At 38.8% G+C, this 17,329-nt stretch overlaps 1 pseudogene; it reads right to left on the minus strand.

Annotated features, from left to right (window-relative positions):
- Positions 1–11,934: 11,934 nt before the first annotated feature.
- On the minus strand, positions 11,935–13,215 carry LOC138848343 (BAG family molecular chaperone regulator 5-like; annotated as a pseudogene).
- Between the last annotated feature and the right edge of the window lie 4,114 nt (positions 13,216–17,329).

Consider the following 17,329-nt stretch of genomic DNA (forward strand, 5'->3'; position numbering starts at 1 on the left):
TGCAAACTATTGACATATTTACCTAGTATATACTAAATTGAGCTTCTGTATATAAATATAATTGAAAATGAATCTTGATGTGAATGGAATGGGAGAGTAAGCAGGAGATGGGAGGGTTGCAAGTGTGAGGGAAGTTATTGGGGGGAAAAAGCCATTGTAGTCCATAAGCTGTACTTTGGAAATTTATATTAATTAAATAAAAGTTAAAATAAAATTACTCATTGATGCTGGCACTGTGGCATATCAGATAAAGCCGCTGCCTTCAGTCTTGGCATCCCACATGGGCACCGGTTTGAGTCCCAGCTGCTCCACTTCTGATTCAGCTCTCTGCTATGGCCTGGGAAATCAGTGGAAGATGGTCCAAGTCCTTGGGCCCCTGCACCCATGTGGAAGACCTGGAAGAAACTCCTGGATCCTGGATTTGGATCAGTGCAGCTCCAGCTGTTCTGTCAATTGGGGAGTGAGCTAGTGAATGGAAGGCCTCTCTCTCTCTCTGCCTCTCATCTCTCTCTGTAACTCTGACTTTCAAATAAATAAATAAGTCTTTTTAAAAAATAATCATTGATGAACTCCATTGATTATTTTTTTTTTTTTTTTTTTTTTTTTTTTTTTTTTTTTTTTTTTTTTTTTTTTGACAGGCAGAGTGGACAGTGAGAGAGAGAGACAGAGAGAGAAAGGTCTTCCTTTTGCCGTTGGTTCACCCTCCAATGGCCGCCGCTGCAGCCGGCGCACCGCGCTGATCCTGGCAGGAGCCAGGAGCCAGGTGCTTTTCCTGGTCTCCCATGGGGTGCAGGGCCCAAGCACCTGGGCCATCCTCCACTGCACTCCCTGGCCATAGCAGAGAGCTGGCCTGGAAGAGGGGCAACCGGGACAGAATCCGGCGCCCCAACCGGGACTAGAACCCGGTGTGCCGGCGCCGCAAGGTGGAGGATTAGCCTATTGAGCCACGGCGCCGGCTCTCCATTGATTATTAATTGATTAACTCCATTGATTTTAAATTTAAGAATAGATCTTGAAACTCTAAATTAAACTGATACATAATAGAAAACTTCATCATATATTAAATGACATCCCAAATATTTACCCAGAAGTAGAAAGTAGAATAATTGAGTGTTCTAATCCCTAGAATTTTTTAAATATCTTTTTATTTATTTGCAAGTCAGAGTTACATGGAGAAGGAGAGGCAGATAGATGTCTTCTGTCTCCTGGTTCACTGCCCAGTTGGCCAAAACAGCTGGAGCTGAGCTGATTCAAAGCCAGGAGCCAGGAGACTCCTCCACATCTTCCCATGTGGGTTTCAGGGGCCCAAGAACTTGAGCCATCCTCCACTGCTTCTTCAGGCAATAGCAGAGAGCTTGACCAGAAGTGGAACAGCTGGGACTTGAACAGGCACACATATGGGTTGCTGGAACTACAGGCAGGGTCTTTACCCGCTATGCCATAGCTCTGACCTCCTGATCCCTAGAATTATAAGGTTAATATCCTTTTAATATATTAATTAGTAAGTTTAACTTATCTGGACATGTGTTTAATACTTTTATAAATTATTTATTGGAAATAATGTTTACTTATTTGACTCTTACCACTGGAATAAAAGTAAACCCAAACAATTTATATAATAGATCATTATGTTACTATAATTTTCTATATTACAAGATAATCTGAAAGAAAGTATAAGTAGTTTTTGAAACCATCATAATGTTTTGGAGAAGTCATAATGATTAAAAAGTACAACAAAGTGCTTTCTATGTCATTATATATCAATGTTTAAATGGTTAAAATTGTTTAAAAGTATTAAAGATTCCTTCCTTCTGAAAATTTCATTTCACTTCTTTTCACCTATCAGGTATCAAGTCATTAATATAATATACAGTTAAATTTTTCAGTTCTATGTACTACAAACTCTGCAGCTAAATTTTCCCTTGAAGAAGCAAAATATTTATTGCATAAACAGATAAGTATCTTTCATATAATTCATGTTTTCTGATTTTAATTTTATGTAATTATTACTGCTCTGAAGACAAACAGGTGAGTAACTCCTTTAATTTTTTAAGCTTTATATGTACCTACAATGTTTTATCCAGTCTTATTTTTAAAGTTTAGCTATTTGAGAGAGCCCTTTCATTCACTGGTTCACTTCCCCAGATGCCTGCAATAACCAGGCTGAGCAAAATCCAGGAGCCAGAAACTCAATTCAGGTCTCATGTGCATGGCAGGGATTCAGTTATTTGAGTCATTATTTGTTGCTTCCCAAGGTCTGCCTTAGCAGGAAGCTGGAGGTGAGTTTGAACCCAAGCACTCAGATATGGGATAATATGGGATACAGGCATCTTACCCGCTAGGCCGAACATCATTTCATATCATATATTGATAGTTTTCAAAAGCTTAGTTTTGATGACTATATGATGTTCCATTAAAATATATACTATAATTTTTAAAAACTTAACATTACATTTTTAAAGCTTTATTTATTTATTTGAAAGTCAGAGCTACACAAAGAGAGGAAAGGTAGAGAGAGAGAGAGAGAGAGACAGAGACAGAGACAGAGAGAGAGAGAGAGAGAGAGGTCTTCCATCCAGTGGTTCAGTCCCCAATTGGCTGCACTGTACCAAAGCCAGCAGCAAGGAGCTTACTCTGGGTCTTCCCATGTGGGAGCAGGGGCCCAAGGACTTGAGCCATCTTCTACTGCTATCTCAGAGCATAGCAGAGAGCTGGATTGGAAGTGGAGCAGCTGGGTCTTGAACTGGTGCCCATATGGGATGCCAGCACTGCAGGTGGCAGCTTTACCTGCTATGCCACAGTGCCGGCCCCAATATAATAGTTTAAATGTACTTAGATTAAATGTATTAGCCTCTTCAGTTGTGTTTACTTTTTTGTCATTAGACAGTCATTCCACAAACATTTTTTATCTGTGTGATTCTACTAGATGCTGCACATAATCCTAGGCACTGTGATACAGCTCCTGGAGTTGTATTGTCACAAATTTCCATGCATGCAGTTTTTCTTTTTTTTTAATTTAATTTAATTTTATTTTTTTGACAGGCAGAGTGGACGGTGAAAGAGAGAGACAGAGAGAAAGGTCTTCCTTTGCCATTGGTTCACCCTCCAGTGGCCGCCGCGGCCAGCGTGCTGCGGCCGGCACACCGCGCTGATCCAATGGCAGGAGCCAGGTACTTCTCCTGGTCTCCCATGGGGTGCAGGGCCCAAGCACTTGGGCCATCCTCCACTGCACTCCCTGGCCACAGCAGAGAGCTGGCCTGGAAGAGGGGCACTGGGACAGAACCGGCGCCCCGGCCGGGACTAGAACCCGGTGTGCCGGCGCCACAAGGCGGAGGATTAGCCTAGTGAGCCACGGCGCCGGCCCCATGCAGTTTTTACCATTATTGATGCTCCTTCCTTAAGTGTCAGAATTGTTGAGTCAAAAACTGTGAGAATAAAAAGTTCCTTTCCAGGGCCTAGCGCTGTGGAGCAGCAGGTTAAGCCGCCACCAACAATGCTGGCATCCCATATGGGAGTACTGGGTCATGTCCAGCTGCCATGTTTCTGATCCAGGTCCTGATGATGCACCTGGAAAAGTAGCAGAGAGTGGCCCAAGTGCCTAGGCCCCTGTTACCTATGTGGGTAACCCAGAAAGAGTTCCAGGCTACTGGCTTTGGCTTGTCCCAGCCCTGACCATTGTAGCCCTTTGGGGAATGATCCAGTGGTTAGAAGACTGCTTTATGTCTCTGTATTTTCCTCTCTGTCACTCTGCCTTTCCACAAAATAAATTTTTAAAATTTTTTGTTTTTATTGATGAATACTATTAAAATTCACTGATTGAATAATAAAGATATTTGAAACTCTTGAGGTTGATGCCACCAAATTAAATCACTTACTACTCCCTCATGTTTTGAAGACTTTTTTAGCCAGCTTGTCATCACTCTTAACTCCCCATTTTGTCTTATTCTTGATTTTAAAAAAATGTATTTAAGAAGCTGGCGCTGTGGTGTAGTATGCTAAGCCTCCACCTGCAGCTCCAGCATCCCATATGGGCACTGGTTCATGTCCTGTCTGCTCCTCTTCTAATCCAGCTTTATTCTATGGCCTGGAAAAGCAGTGGAAGATGGCCCAAGTGCTCAGACTCCTGCACCTGTGTGGGAGACCCGGAAGAAGCTCCTGGCTCCTGGCTTCAGATTGCCCCAGCTCTGGCCATTATGGCCATTTGTGGAATGAACCAGCAGATGGAAGACCTTTCTCTCGATCTCTACTTCTATCTGTGTGTAACTCTACCTCTCAAATAAATAAATAAAATATTTCTTAAAGAATCAATATTTCTAAAATGTATTTGAAAGTGGAGATAGAGACAGAGGTCTTCCATTCACTGATTCACTCCTCAAATGGCCATAAGAGTAAAGGCTGGGCCAGGCTAAAGCTAGGAGCCTAGAGCTCTGCCTGGATCTCCCATATGGCAAGCAGGAATCAAAGTAGTGGAGTCAATACTTGCTGACTTTCAGGGCACATGTTAGCAGGGGCTGGAATCTGATTCAGAGCCAAGACTTGAACCCAGATATTCTGATATGGGATGCAGGCATCCCAAGAGGTGACATCTTAACTGCTGCACCAAACATTCATGACTCTCCATGATTCTTAATGGTTCAATATGCAAAACTTTATAACATACTTTTAGTTAGTAGAGATTCTTGTGTACCTTTTCCTATTAGGCATCTCAGTATCAAAGGGTAAAATTCATTTTGCCCTTATTATTTCACAGAAGTATCACTTATCCATATAGCATATTTAATTAGTAAGTGTACTAGGCATAACTTTAGTTAACAAATGCCACACAAACATTAACATTGCAGGATACTGCTGCCCACAGCGATTATTAATATAGGACAGTATTTCAGATACTATTTCACTAGTGTACTATATGGAACCAATAACTTTCCCCCATACTTCTTCACTGTGCATTTTGTGATCTTTTCTGCTATGCACAGGTCATAAGACACTAGCATTAGAGTGTTCGCCAGATAATTTAGAGACCTTTCTGATGGAAATCTGAATCTTCCAATATATTTAACCTCATCATGAAATTTGTGCCAGGGTTTCCTGTGCTGAACTCCAAATACATTACTGAGGGAGAGGTAGTGGCCAGAATTAAATAGCACACACTATGTGAATTCCCAACATGGAGAACACAAGCTGATTTATGTCATTCTCCTCAGAGAGTCATGAGGCCACTTAAGGTTGGGGGGATCTGAGGCTAGAGCCTTCTATGATGAATGAGGGAACAAAGTTAGTACATCAATTCAAGAACAAATCTGAAAAAAATTAATGGAATTTATTGGATTTGGATTCACATGTGTCAGATTTTCATAAATTTGGGGATTAAAAGAAGTTAGTGAATAAGTACTAAGTATAATTAACATATAACTTATAGTTTTATTTTCTCATATATAAGATGGGAATATGAATGCATTCTTTATGAATAGCAATTGCCAAAGGTTTCAGAATTTTAACCAGGTGAGAGGAGAGTAGATGCTTCCCCCAGATTATCAGAGTACTCTGCGTGTGTATATGGGTTGGTCTTGGGGTCCTTTTGAGGCTAAAATTTGGGGAATCATGTTGTATGCACCTGGCAATTGTAGATAAGATTGGACTCCAGGAATTCTTACTTCTTGCTCAGTCTGCATGCTCAGTACTTAGGCAGTCTTGGAGTGAGAGTACAGAGGCAGACAGGGGGTAGCTGGCTTCTTGGCTGTGAATGCTGAGAGGCTAGCAACTCATTTTTTCTCCTACAAAGATTTCTGTCACTAGGAATTAGACAAGCTTCTCTAGTTGGGTCTTCTAATACGTGCAAGAGATGTTAAGGATCTGAGTTCTTAATAAGTTTCCTCCAGGCTGTCTGATGCTTAGTGAGTGACAGATGGATCCAGAATTAATTTCCAACACTTACTCATTCTAAGCTCTGTTAAAGCAATTTTGAACACAGATTATAGCATCTGTCTTTTTCTCTGCTATGTCAGATTTGATGGTGGGAGGAAACCTAATTAAAAAATCAAGTTGGAGATTTAAGTTGGCCATATGGAGAAGTACAGTGTTTGCCCACTCCTCTACTGAGATACTCCACAGCAGCTATGTCTACAGATGAGTGCTTCCAGAAGAGCACCAAAAGCAAGGAGACACAAGCAGAATTTCAATAACAGGCATAGCCTGTTGGAGAGGGGAGAAGGAGGAACAAGTTCAAAACTGTTAGTGTGGATCTGCACAGACCTATTGCCAGGTGATACTATGTGGAGAGGTATCCAGCAGCCACAGATCATCAGCTCAATGAAAAGTAGTCTCTGAAAACTTCAGGTCTCCTGGATTTCAGAGGGGGAACCCACATTTTTCCCTCCCCACTTCCCACTCCTCAGTGCATGGACTGTGGTGGGGATGTGCTGTCTTGAGAGGAAGAACCATTCACAAATTTTTCTTCTGTCTTATTTCCAGGACCCCCAAAGACAGTCCTATATTCTAATGGGAAACACGTGGTTCAGCTGGACATAGCAGGGCAGTTGCAGTCCTGGATCCCAGGCCCATTTAGCACTCTCCTGCAGCAAATAGTAGGATCAGGTCAGCTGGAAAATACCCTCTGATATCTCCCCTCATCACTTGGAAAATTACAGGTTTGATCTGGGCTCCTGTGCACTTGCCCAGTCTGACTGAGGGCACACTGGGAGCAAATCTCACAGTGGGGATGAAGGGCACATTGCAGAGAGAGACAGTGCTGTGGAATGTGAACACATCGGGATTGATGAAGCATGATGGCACTGGGAGCTCATTCTGAGCTGTGAATCAACTAGTTCACCTTGGCACATGGAAACGTGGGACTTCAAATACACCAGAGAGAGCCAACATCCCCTCACTCCACTGACTAGCCAGAGAGGCTGTCCACTACATCCAACTTAGATGTCACTCTGGACTCTTCTCCCAGTCATAGTGATCCAAGGCTCTGGGCTCCAGCTCCTTCCACAGAACATGCCAGAGTTTGGATACTATTGCTCACTGGATGCTTGGGCCTGAGGTAGCTGTACCCAATCCAAACCACTAAGCAGCACACAGGGTGTGGCCCCAGAAAGCTGGTTCTGCTGGTTCAGAAAGAAAACTGCATTCAATAAACCAAATTTTAAAAAACACTATGGAAGGCCTTAACAACAAACTGGATGAGCCAGAAGAAAGAGTAACTGGTCTGCAAAACAAGTCTTTGGAAATATTTCAGTTAGATTAAAAAGTAAAGCTAGTAAAGATCAGAGAAAATGGAAAAAGTATTGATGATCTATGGGATATTATCAAAAGATGAAATACATTAGGCTTAGAAATTTGTGAAAAAAAATGGAAAAATTGGAGCATTTTTAAATCCTATTTGATAAAATAATAACATAAAATGCCCCTAATTTGGAGAAAGAATGGACACAAAAATATAGGAGGCACCTTCAACCCCAAATAGGCATGATAAGAAAAATCCTCACCAAAACACATTATAGTCAAACTTTCAAAAGTAAAACATACAGAGTTTATCCTAAAATTTTCAAGATAAATGGCCTGGTCATTTGTAAAACATATCCATATGGTTAGTGTGTTTTTTTTTAAAGATTTATTTTATTTATTTGAAAGACATAGTTACAGAAAGAGGTAGAGACAGAGAAGTCTTCCATCCACTGGTTCACTCCCCAGATGGCTGCAACAGCTGGAGCTGTGCCAATCCAAAGCTAGGAGCCAGAAGCTTCCTCCAGGTCTCCCACAAGGGTGCAGGGTCCCAAGGACTTGGGCCATCCTCTACTGCTTTCCAGGCCACAGCAGAGAGCTGGATAGGAAGAGGAATGGCCGGGACTAGAATTGGTGCCCATATTGGATACCAGAGCTTCAGGCCAGGGCTTTAACCCACTGGGCCACAGCACTGGACCTTAATGTGTTTTTTAACAGAAACATTGCAGTCCAGGAGAGAACAAATAGATACAGTCCAAATTCTACTAGAAAAAAATCAGCCAATCCAGAATACTTACCCAGGGACAATCTCATAAATAAATAAAGGTGAAATGAAGATCTACCCAAGGTTAGATGTGTAGATCAATGGAACATAATAGAAACTCCAGAAATCGATCCATGCATCTACAATCAACTTATCTTTGATAAAGGAGGTAAAGTCAAATCCTGAAGCAAGGACGGTCTCTTCAACAAATGGTGCTGGGGAGACTGGGTCTCCACATGCAGGCATGAAACAAGACCCCTATCTTACACCTTAAACAAAAATCCACTCAAAATGGAACAAAGACATAAATCTACAAAGTGATACCATCACATTACTAGAGAAAATTGGAAAACCCTGTAAGACATTGGCATAGGCAAAGACTTCTTGGAAAAGACCCCAGAAGCACAGGGAATCAAAATTGACAATTGGATTACATCAAGCTGAGAAGATACTGTACTACCAAAAACATTCAGCAAAGTGAAGAGGCAACCAACAGAATTGGAGAAAATATTTGCAAACTATGAAACTGATAAACGATTAATATCCAGAGTCTATACAAAGCTCAAGAAACTCAACAACAAAACAAACAACCCAGTTAAGAAATGGACAGAGGAGTTCAAAAGGTGTTTTTCAAGAAAGGAGATTCAAATTGCCAACAGATACATGAAAAAACGCTCAGGATAACTAGCCATCAGGGAAATTCAAATCAAAACCACAATGATGTTTCACCTCACCACTGTTAGAATGGTTCTTATAAGAAATCAGCAGACAACATGCTGGCAAGAATGAGGGGGGAAAAGCCACCCCAATCCACTGTTGGTGGGAATGTACATTTGCGCAGCCACTGTGGAAGACAGCATGGAGATAACTCAGAAATCTGATTAGAAACCTACCATATGGCCCAGTAATCCCATTCCTGGGAATTTATCCAAATGAAAAGAAATCAGCATATGAAAGAGTGATATGTACCCCTGTGCTTATTGCAACTCAATTCACAATAGCTAAGATATGGAATCAACCCAAATATCCATCAACTGAAGACTGGATAAAGAAATTGTGGTGTATATATACACATTATGGACTACTACACCATAAAAATTGAAATCCTGTTGTTTGCAACAGGATGGTCGCAACTGGACGCTTATATTTAGTGAAATAAGCCAGTCTGAAAAAGACAAATACATATGTTTTTGCTTATTTGTGATAACTAATACAGTACCTAAAAGGTAATCTATAGGATTGAAATTGACATTTTGAGATTTGATGATTTTTATGGCCCTTGTCTCTATTGTTGAGGAACAGTGTTTTTTCACGGTATTTATTGAATTCTTTACTTAGTCCAGGGTTAATCTTATGAGTACAAAGTTAAGTGAAATAGATATTCATAAAAATAAGAATGGGGATAGGAGAGGGAGGAGAAAGAAAGGTGGGAGGGAGGGTAGGGTAGAAAGTTTCACTTTTCCTGCAATGAGTGGAGCATTCCCTGCAATGAACTGTAAAACATGATCATAAAACAAGTTCTAATAAGATTATAAAAAGTAGAACTATATCATGTAACTTTTCTGACCACAGTGGAATGCAGGTGGAGATAAAAATCAAAGACATTCTAGAAAATATACAACACATGGAGCAAAAGCAACATATTCCTGAATAAAGAATGGATATAGAAGAAATAGAAAGAAAAATTTAAAATGCTTGAAATAAATGACAACAAAAACACAGCATATCAAAACTTATGGTATATAGCAAAATCAGAGTTAAGAGGAAAGTTTATATCAACAAGTATATTTAACAAAAATAGAAAGGATATCAAGGGTGGCACTATGGTGTAATGGTTAAAGCTGCCGCCTGCAGTGCCAGCATCCCATATGGGCACCGGTTTGAGTCCTGGCTACTCCACTTCCAATCCAGCTCTCAGCTATGGCCTGGGAAAGCAGTAGAAGATGGCCCAAGTCCTTGGGCACTTTCACCTGCATGGGAGACACATAAGAAACCCCAGGCTCCTGGTTTTGGATTGGCACAGCTCCAGCCATTGCAGCCATATAGGGAGTGAACCAGCAGATGGAAGAATCTCTCTCTCTGCCTCTCTCTCTCTCTGCCTCTCCTTCTCTGTGTAACTCCTTTCAAAGTAAATAAATAAATTTTCTAAAAAAAAAGAAAAGAAAGTTTATCAAGGGCTGGCTGTGGCACAGCGGGTTAATGCCCTAGCAAGAAGCGCCAACACTCCATATGGATGCCAGTTCAAGACCTGGTTGCTCCTCTTCCGATTCAGCTCTCTTCTGTGGCCTGGAAAAGCAATAGAAGATGGCCGAAGTCCTTGGGCCCCTGCACCCACATGGAAAACCCAGAAGAAGCCCCTGGCTCCTGGCTTTGGATCTGTGCATCTCTGGCCATTGCGGCCAATTGGGAAGTGAACCATCAGATGGAAGGCTTCTCTCTCTCTCTCTCTCTCTCTCTCTCTCTCTGTCTGTCTCTCTTCGCCTCTCTTTGCCTCTCCTTCTCTCTCTGTGTAACTCTTTCAAATAAATAAATAAACCTCTAGAAAAAAGGAAAGGATATCAAATAAATGACCTAACAATTTATCTCAAGACATACAAAAATAACAATAAAGCATAACCCAAAATTACTAGGAAGAAATATTAAAAATTACAAAAGAAATAAAAAATAAAAATTTTACAAAAGATCAGTGAAATGAAAAAAGTAGTAAAATTGATAAATCATTGACAAAACTAACAAAGAGAAAATAAAAGACTCAAGTTATTAAAACAAAATGAAAAAGGATATGTTATAACTGATACCACAGAAATAAAAGAAATATTAGGAATTACTGATGAACTCTGTAATTAATACACAATTACTCTTAGGTGTTTAATTAATGCTATAATTAGTACTCATATTGTATTTTACACTTTGTGTTTCTGTGTGGGTGTAAACTGTGGAAATCTTTATTTAATATATGCTAAATTGATCTTCTGTATATAAAGATAATCGAAAATGAATCTTGATGTGAATGGAAGGGGAGAGGGAGTGGGAAAGGGGAGTGTTGTGGGTGGGAGGGAAGTTATGGGGGGGAAGCTATTTTAATCCATAAGCTGTACTTTGGAAATTTATGTGCATTAAATAAAATAAAATTAAAAAAAGGAATTACTGAAACAGTAATTCCAACAAATTGAAAAATCTAGAAAAAATGATATAATTCTGAACACATATAATTACCAAAACTGATGCACAAAGACATAGAAAACATGAATAGATCAATAACCAAGGCTGACATAGAAGCAGGGTTAAAGATCTCAACAAAGGAAAGCCCTGGATTGGATATTTAATTCTACTACTTAACTATACCAAATGTTTAAGGAACAATAGCCATTCTTAAATTTTCCAAAAACAATTGAAAGCAAGGAAAACATTCCAAAATCACTTTATGATGCTAAAATTGACTTAATTCCAAAACCAGGTGAAGGTATAACAAAAAAGAAAACTATAGACCAATATTTCTGTAGAACACAAATGCAAAAATTTTCAAGAAAATATTAGCACTGCTGCAATGACAGCTGCTCATCAGGATTTCTGGAGCCTTAGGTTTATCTTTACCATGTCTCTTTACCCAAACTTTAGCTTCAATTTTAATATTTGTAGAGCCAAATCCTCGCAGATGGGTGGTGACATTTGGGGCCTGTGACAATCATCTAAGGTCCCCTTTTTAACTGGACAATACAATCCTTGCGAAGGACATGACAAGGCTCATTCCCAATGTTGTGAATCAAACTTGAACTTTTCCTATATAGTTTATTATGCCCTCTGAAATTTGTATTTTTTGTTTTGCAAATGTACATTGAGTTAGTAAATGTCCAAAATACCCTGTAAGGATCTGTATACCTAATCTAGTTGATATTCCTTTAATTAATTCTATATCTACTCAATCTTCCAATTAGCACTAAATCACTACTCACTGACCAGAGTCCCCTAATATGAAGCTTGAGCTCAAGAACCCAGAATTCACCATTTAATGACTTTGGCTTTGACCAGATTTTGAATTTGTAAATTTGAAACCATCATTAAGGTTGTAGGAGTAGTTTCCTTGCTATCTATTTTATTGGTTGTAATCCTAAGAATAAACTGCCTTTCTAATTTGTACAAGAATTATCTCAATTTTCCTTTAAAAGACCATTCAGTGGGTGTGCATCCTCTGAGAGTTGCAGTGAGCACACACCCATCAGAAGCGTGATCACCATGCCATGGGCCTATTTGCTGTGCACATCACAGAACTTATCTAGGCAATGGATGGGTGTGCATCCTCAGAGAGTGGCAGTTAGGGCTGCTTTCTGATGCAGTCTTCGATAACTTTTTGCATGGCACAGATTTTGGTTAAGGCTAGATACCTTGCTTCCTGCAGTGAGATCTTCCCACTGGTTTTCATCATGTGGATCAGCCTCAAGATGACGTCCTGGATGCTCTCTCCAAAGTTGTTGGTGGCGCAGCTGCCCCTAGCTATATAAAGACACTATCCCCTGCACCAGAGACTGGGCCTCCTTGAAGATGTTCTGGGTCTCAGTGGGGAGTGGGAGGCTGACATTCTGCCCCAGTTCCTTGAGGAGGCACTCCATCTCCTGTGCCATCTGCTTCCTGCTTGCCTGGATGTCTCCTTTTCCCTCCTTATCCAGAGTCTATTTCAAAAAGCTGTGTCATCAGAATCCTCTCCAGTTTCTTGTAATTCTTGTCATTGACAGGCCACTGAAGCCAATGACTTGCTGTTCTATGTTCCTCACTTCCTTCTGCATTTGCTGGAGCCTATTAATAGAAGGGTGTTGGTTTCCCATATCCATACTTTGGTTGTGTTCAGTTTCATAAGCACTGTGCCACCCACAGCATGGTGCCCCATTGATTTCCAAAAATCACTTTTGTGCAAAGATTATATAACAATTGCCTTCCAGCGATATACTTGTCTTATGTGCTGTGCTGTTCCATCAGTGATCCAAACATGTTTCTGCTCCTCGGTTAACTTATTGTATCTTGCATTTCAACAGACAGGAGGGATTTTTTTTTGCAAGGTGAAAGTTGATTTACATGTTGGAGAGGATCCTTCATTAGCTATTCTTTCATGTAATGATGTAATTCCAACTTTATCTAGTTTAGCTCTTTTTATATATCATTTACATTTAATTATACTACATTACTATGCATGCCCTATTTTATGTTAAGCAGTAATACTCATATCACTGCCATTACAGGTATTCAAGCATAGGAGAACTTCATGTGCAATTGTTAATTGTTTGGTTTCAACTAAAGCCCAATATGCAGCCAACAGCTGCTACTCAAAAGGGGTGTACTGAATGCCAAAAGCAATACATAGATCAGTGTGATCCCAATCAAAATATCAAATACATTATCTCATATCTGGAAAGAAAAGACTGTAAAATTCATATAAAATCACAAGAGACCTTGAATGACTAAAGCAATCATAAAAAATAAAAATAAAGCTGGAGTCATGACAATATCAGGTTTCAAGACATAGTACAGAACAGTTATAATAAAAACAGATTGGTATTGGCACAGAAATAGACATGTGGGCCAGTGCATCAGAAACCCTACAAAATAATCCAAACATCTACAACCAACTAATTTTTGACAAATGAGCTAAAATTGCTCCCTGGAGAAAGGACCGTCTCTTCAACAAATGGTGTTGGGAAAATTGAATCTCTAAATGAAAAAGTACAAAACAATATCCCTACTTATTAACTCTAAACCTAAAGGTCTGATATAAACCTAAGGCCTGAAATTATCAAATTACTAGAGGAAAACATGGAGAAACATTGAAAGTCATTGAAGCACAGGTAATACAGGCAAGAACAGGCAATGAATTGTATCAAGCTAAGAAGCATCTGCATATCAAACACTCAACAAAGTGAGGAGGGAACCAACAAAATGGGAGAATATATTTATAAACTATTCATCTTAAAAGGGATTAATATCCAGGATATGTAAGGCACTCAAGAAGCTCAACAAAAAGAAAATCCAGTTAAGAAATGGGCTAAGAATATGAACAGGGATTTTTCAAAGAATAAAATACAAATGGCCAACAGCTGCATGAAAAGTTGCTCAGGATCAATGGCAGAAACATGCAAATAAAAGCCACAATGAACTGGAAGCTCCTGGTTCCTGGATTCAGCATTGCCCAGCCCCAGGCATTGCAGACATTTGAGAAGTGAACCAGCTGAGGAAGTTTTCTTTCTCTCTCTCTCTCTCACTCTCTCTAGCTCTGCCTTTAAAATAAACAAGAAGATCCTTTTTTAAAAAGATAAAAATATATAAAGTGGTAAGCATATACAAAGGTAGTTTTTGAAAAATAGTACATTAACTTGCATTTAAAATGTAAAATAAAGGAAAATGATGGAAATGAAGCAAGCATCTTGGTAATTACCAAGAAAGCCTTGAGGAAAAGACACTTACATCTACAGCTACAATCTGGAACTAAAAAATTAAAGTTAAATTTATAGTCCTCTAGAATTCCAGAAAAGCTCAATTGCATAACAACTGAGAATTGAGAATGACTGAATGGGTTAAGATAGCTCTGAGAATTTGGGGACATAAAATATTTGCAAAGAGAATTTAGATGATTTCCATCAAGTTGATATTACAAAAAAAATGCCACCCAAGAAGGCCTAAATTTAATAATAGAAGGGTTGGCTTATAATAGGATATTGATGACATTAACAGGTCACACAATTGAATTCAATGCATCATCAACCAAAACAATGCATATTTTATAACATAAATTTTATTTAAATAATTTTTATTAGAAGGCTGTGCTAATATAGGATAAGCATTAGAGTGATTAACAGACATAAAGGTATTTGGTGAACAATAGTCCAGTACATTATTTACTATCAGAAAAATGTTTAAATCAAGAAGGTAAGTCAAGGAAAGTGAAAAGAAAACTTAATTTAAATAAATTGATGAAGCCACAATGAAAAGGTTAACCATGATAGGCTATGGTTCTCTGTACAAGGATTGGCTTACACTACATTATTATGTATACATATATACATATATTCTATAGTATACACAGAATTAAAAAAAATACATGTTGTTATTTAACCTATATTCTGATTACTGTAAGTAGCAGTAAGTAATAGTGTAGGGACAACAATAGCATGACACATATATACAAAAAACTGTGTGAACCATTGTGTCTTAAATATGCACTAAACTTGATAAGTGAAAGGAAAGATCAACAATGGTAAGTAAAGAAAATATCAAGCCCTTTACCAGAAAAACCTTAATGAAATCTACTCACATCTATAGCTACACTTAAAAATACAAATTATCAAAAGTTTGTTTATATGCATAAACCACCAGAAAAGTTAAGCTATATCACCTGGAAAAAGAGAAAGATATTATGGGCCAAAAATGGTTTTGATAAACTGTAAACATAAAAGTGGCCAAGAAATTTATCACAATTTTGAGTATGTTGAAGACCTTCCAATATAAAAGTCAAGCAACAAACTGATAGGTTTAGTCATAGAATGGCCTTCCATTAGGTTACGATAATATACACAGGTGATAATAAATTCAAAGAAGGGATGGTATTTTGTCATAGTGGGTTATACCGCCTCCTATTATACCAGCATCTCATATGGTGCTGGTTCATGACCCAGCTGTGCCAGTTCCAATACAGCTCTCTATTAATAGCTTGGGAAAGCAGTTGAAATATGTCACAAGCACTTGTGCCACCCATGTGCAAGACCCTAAAAAAGCACCTGGCTCCTGCCTTTGGCCCTAGCTCCAACTATTGTGGCCATTGGAAAGTGAACCAACAGTTAGAAAATATTTTTGAGATTTATTTATTTATTTTGAAAGTCAGAGTCATACACAGAGAGAAGGAGAGGCAGAGAGAGAGAGAGAGAGAGAGAGATCCTCCTAGCGCTTGTTCACTCCCCAATTGGCCATAATAGCCAGAGCTATGCTGGTCTGAAGCCAGGAGCCAGGAGCTTCCTCCAGGTCTCCCACATGGGTGCAGGGGCCCAAGGACTTGGGCCATCTTCCACTGCTTTCTCAGGCCATAGCAGTGAGATGGATCAGAAGTGGAGCAGCCAGGACTCGAACCAGCACCCATATGGAATTCTGGCACTGCAAGTGGCGGCTTTACCCCCTTTGCCACAGCGCCAGCCCCCAAAAAATCTTTTATCTTTGTCCCTCTCTCTGTGTAACACTTTCAAATAAAAAATAGAAAAAAGAAAAAAGAATAAACAGAAAGACAAAATTTTCAAGAGAGGTGTATTAGTTACAGTAAAAACTATACTTTCATTACTGTGAATACAATTCGGTTACTTGATAATTACAATAATAATGTAACAAGCACATCTAAGAGATTTTTGTGAAAAAAGTTCATTACTTCTACATTAAAAAGAACAAAATAGCAAAGTTTTCTAAAAAAAGAAAGAAAAGAGCAAAATTAAAGAATAGAAATAGAACAAAGATCATTCAAATAACTAGAACTTTAAAGCAGATGTTTGTATCTAGAGTTATATTTTTAAATTTTACACATACATAAACAAATACTAATATATATTATCTATATATTTATATATTATTTAGCATCAGGAAAATATAGTTTGGAGTTTCCAGTTTCTGATTACTATGAGATTGTGGAGTGAAGCACTAGATTGTAACTCACACTGTCTGCCATTTGTGTCTCTCTACCAGTTTTTAAAATTAAATTAAAAATAAATATAATTTTAGGATAAATATCATTTCAAGATCCTCCCACTTACTCACATAATTGCCAGGACATGTACAGTATCTAGACCCCCAGAGGAAAACTAAAATAACAAAATCTAAGAAACCTTGTCTCAGAGTTCTATAAAAAACCAGAAATGCATTTATATATTTATATATAACTTTACATACATTTATATATGTATGCATATATTACCTTGAGGTGAGAAAATGATTAACCTTGACTAGGATAGCGCTAACACACTATGTACATAGGTTTCCAGGACACCTATAGAATGTTGGGAGTGAAAAGCCCATGAGAGTATTTCAGGCATGGAAAGCCAAGACACTCTGGCAAAAAGATCTCTGTGAGTGAGATCCCAGTGGAAAGAACAGGTCTTCAAAGAAGGAGGTACCTTTCTTTTTTTTTTTTTTTTTTTTTTTTTTTTAACTTTTATTTAATGAATATACGTTTCCAAAGTACGAATAATGGATTACTATGGCTTCCCCCCCATACCGTCCCACCCACATCCCTCCCCTTTCCCACTCCCTCTCCCCTTCCATTCACATCAAGATTCATTTTCGATTATCTTAATATACAGAAGATCAGCTTAGTATACA

This window comes from Oryctolagus cuniculus, unplaced genomic scaffold (genome assembly GCF_964237555.1).
Source record: "Oryctolagus cuniculus unplaced genomic scaffold, mOryCun1.1 SCAFFOLD_83, whole genome shotgun sequence".
NCBI classification, from domain to species: Eukaryota; Metazoa; Chordata; class Mammalia; order Lagomorpha; family Leporidae; genus Oryctolagus; species Oryctolagus cuniculus.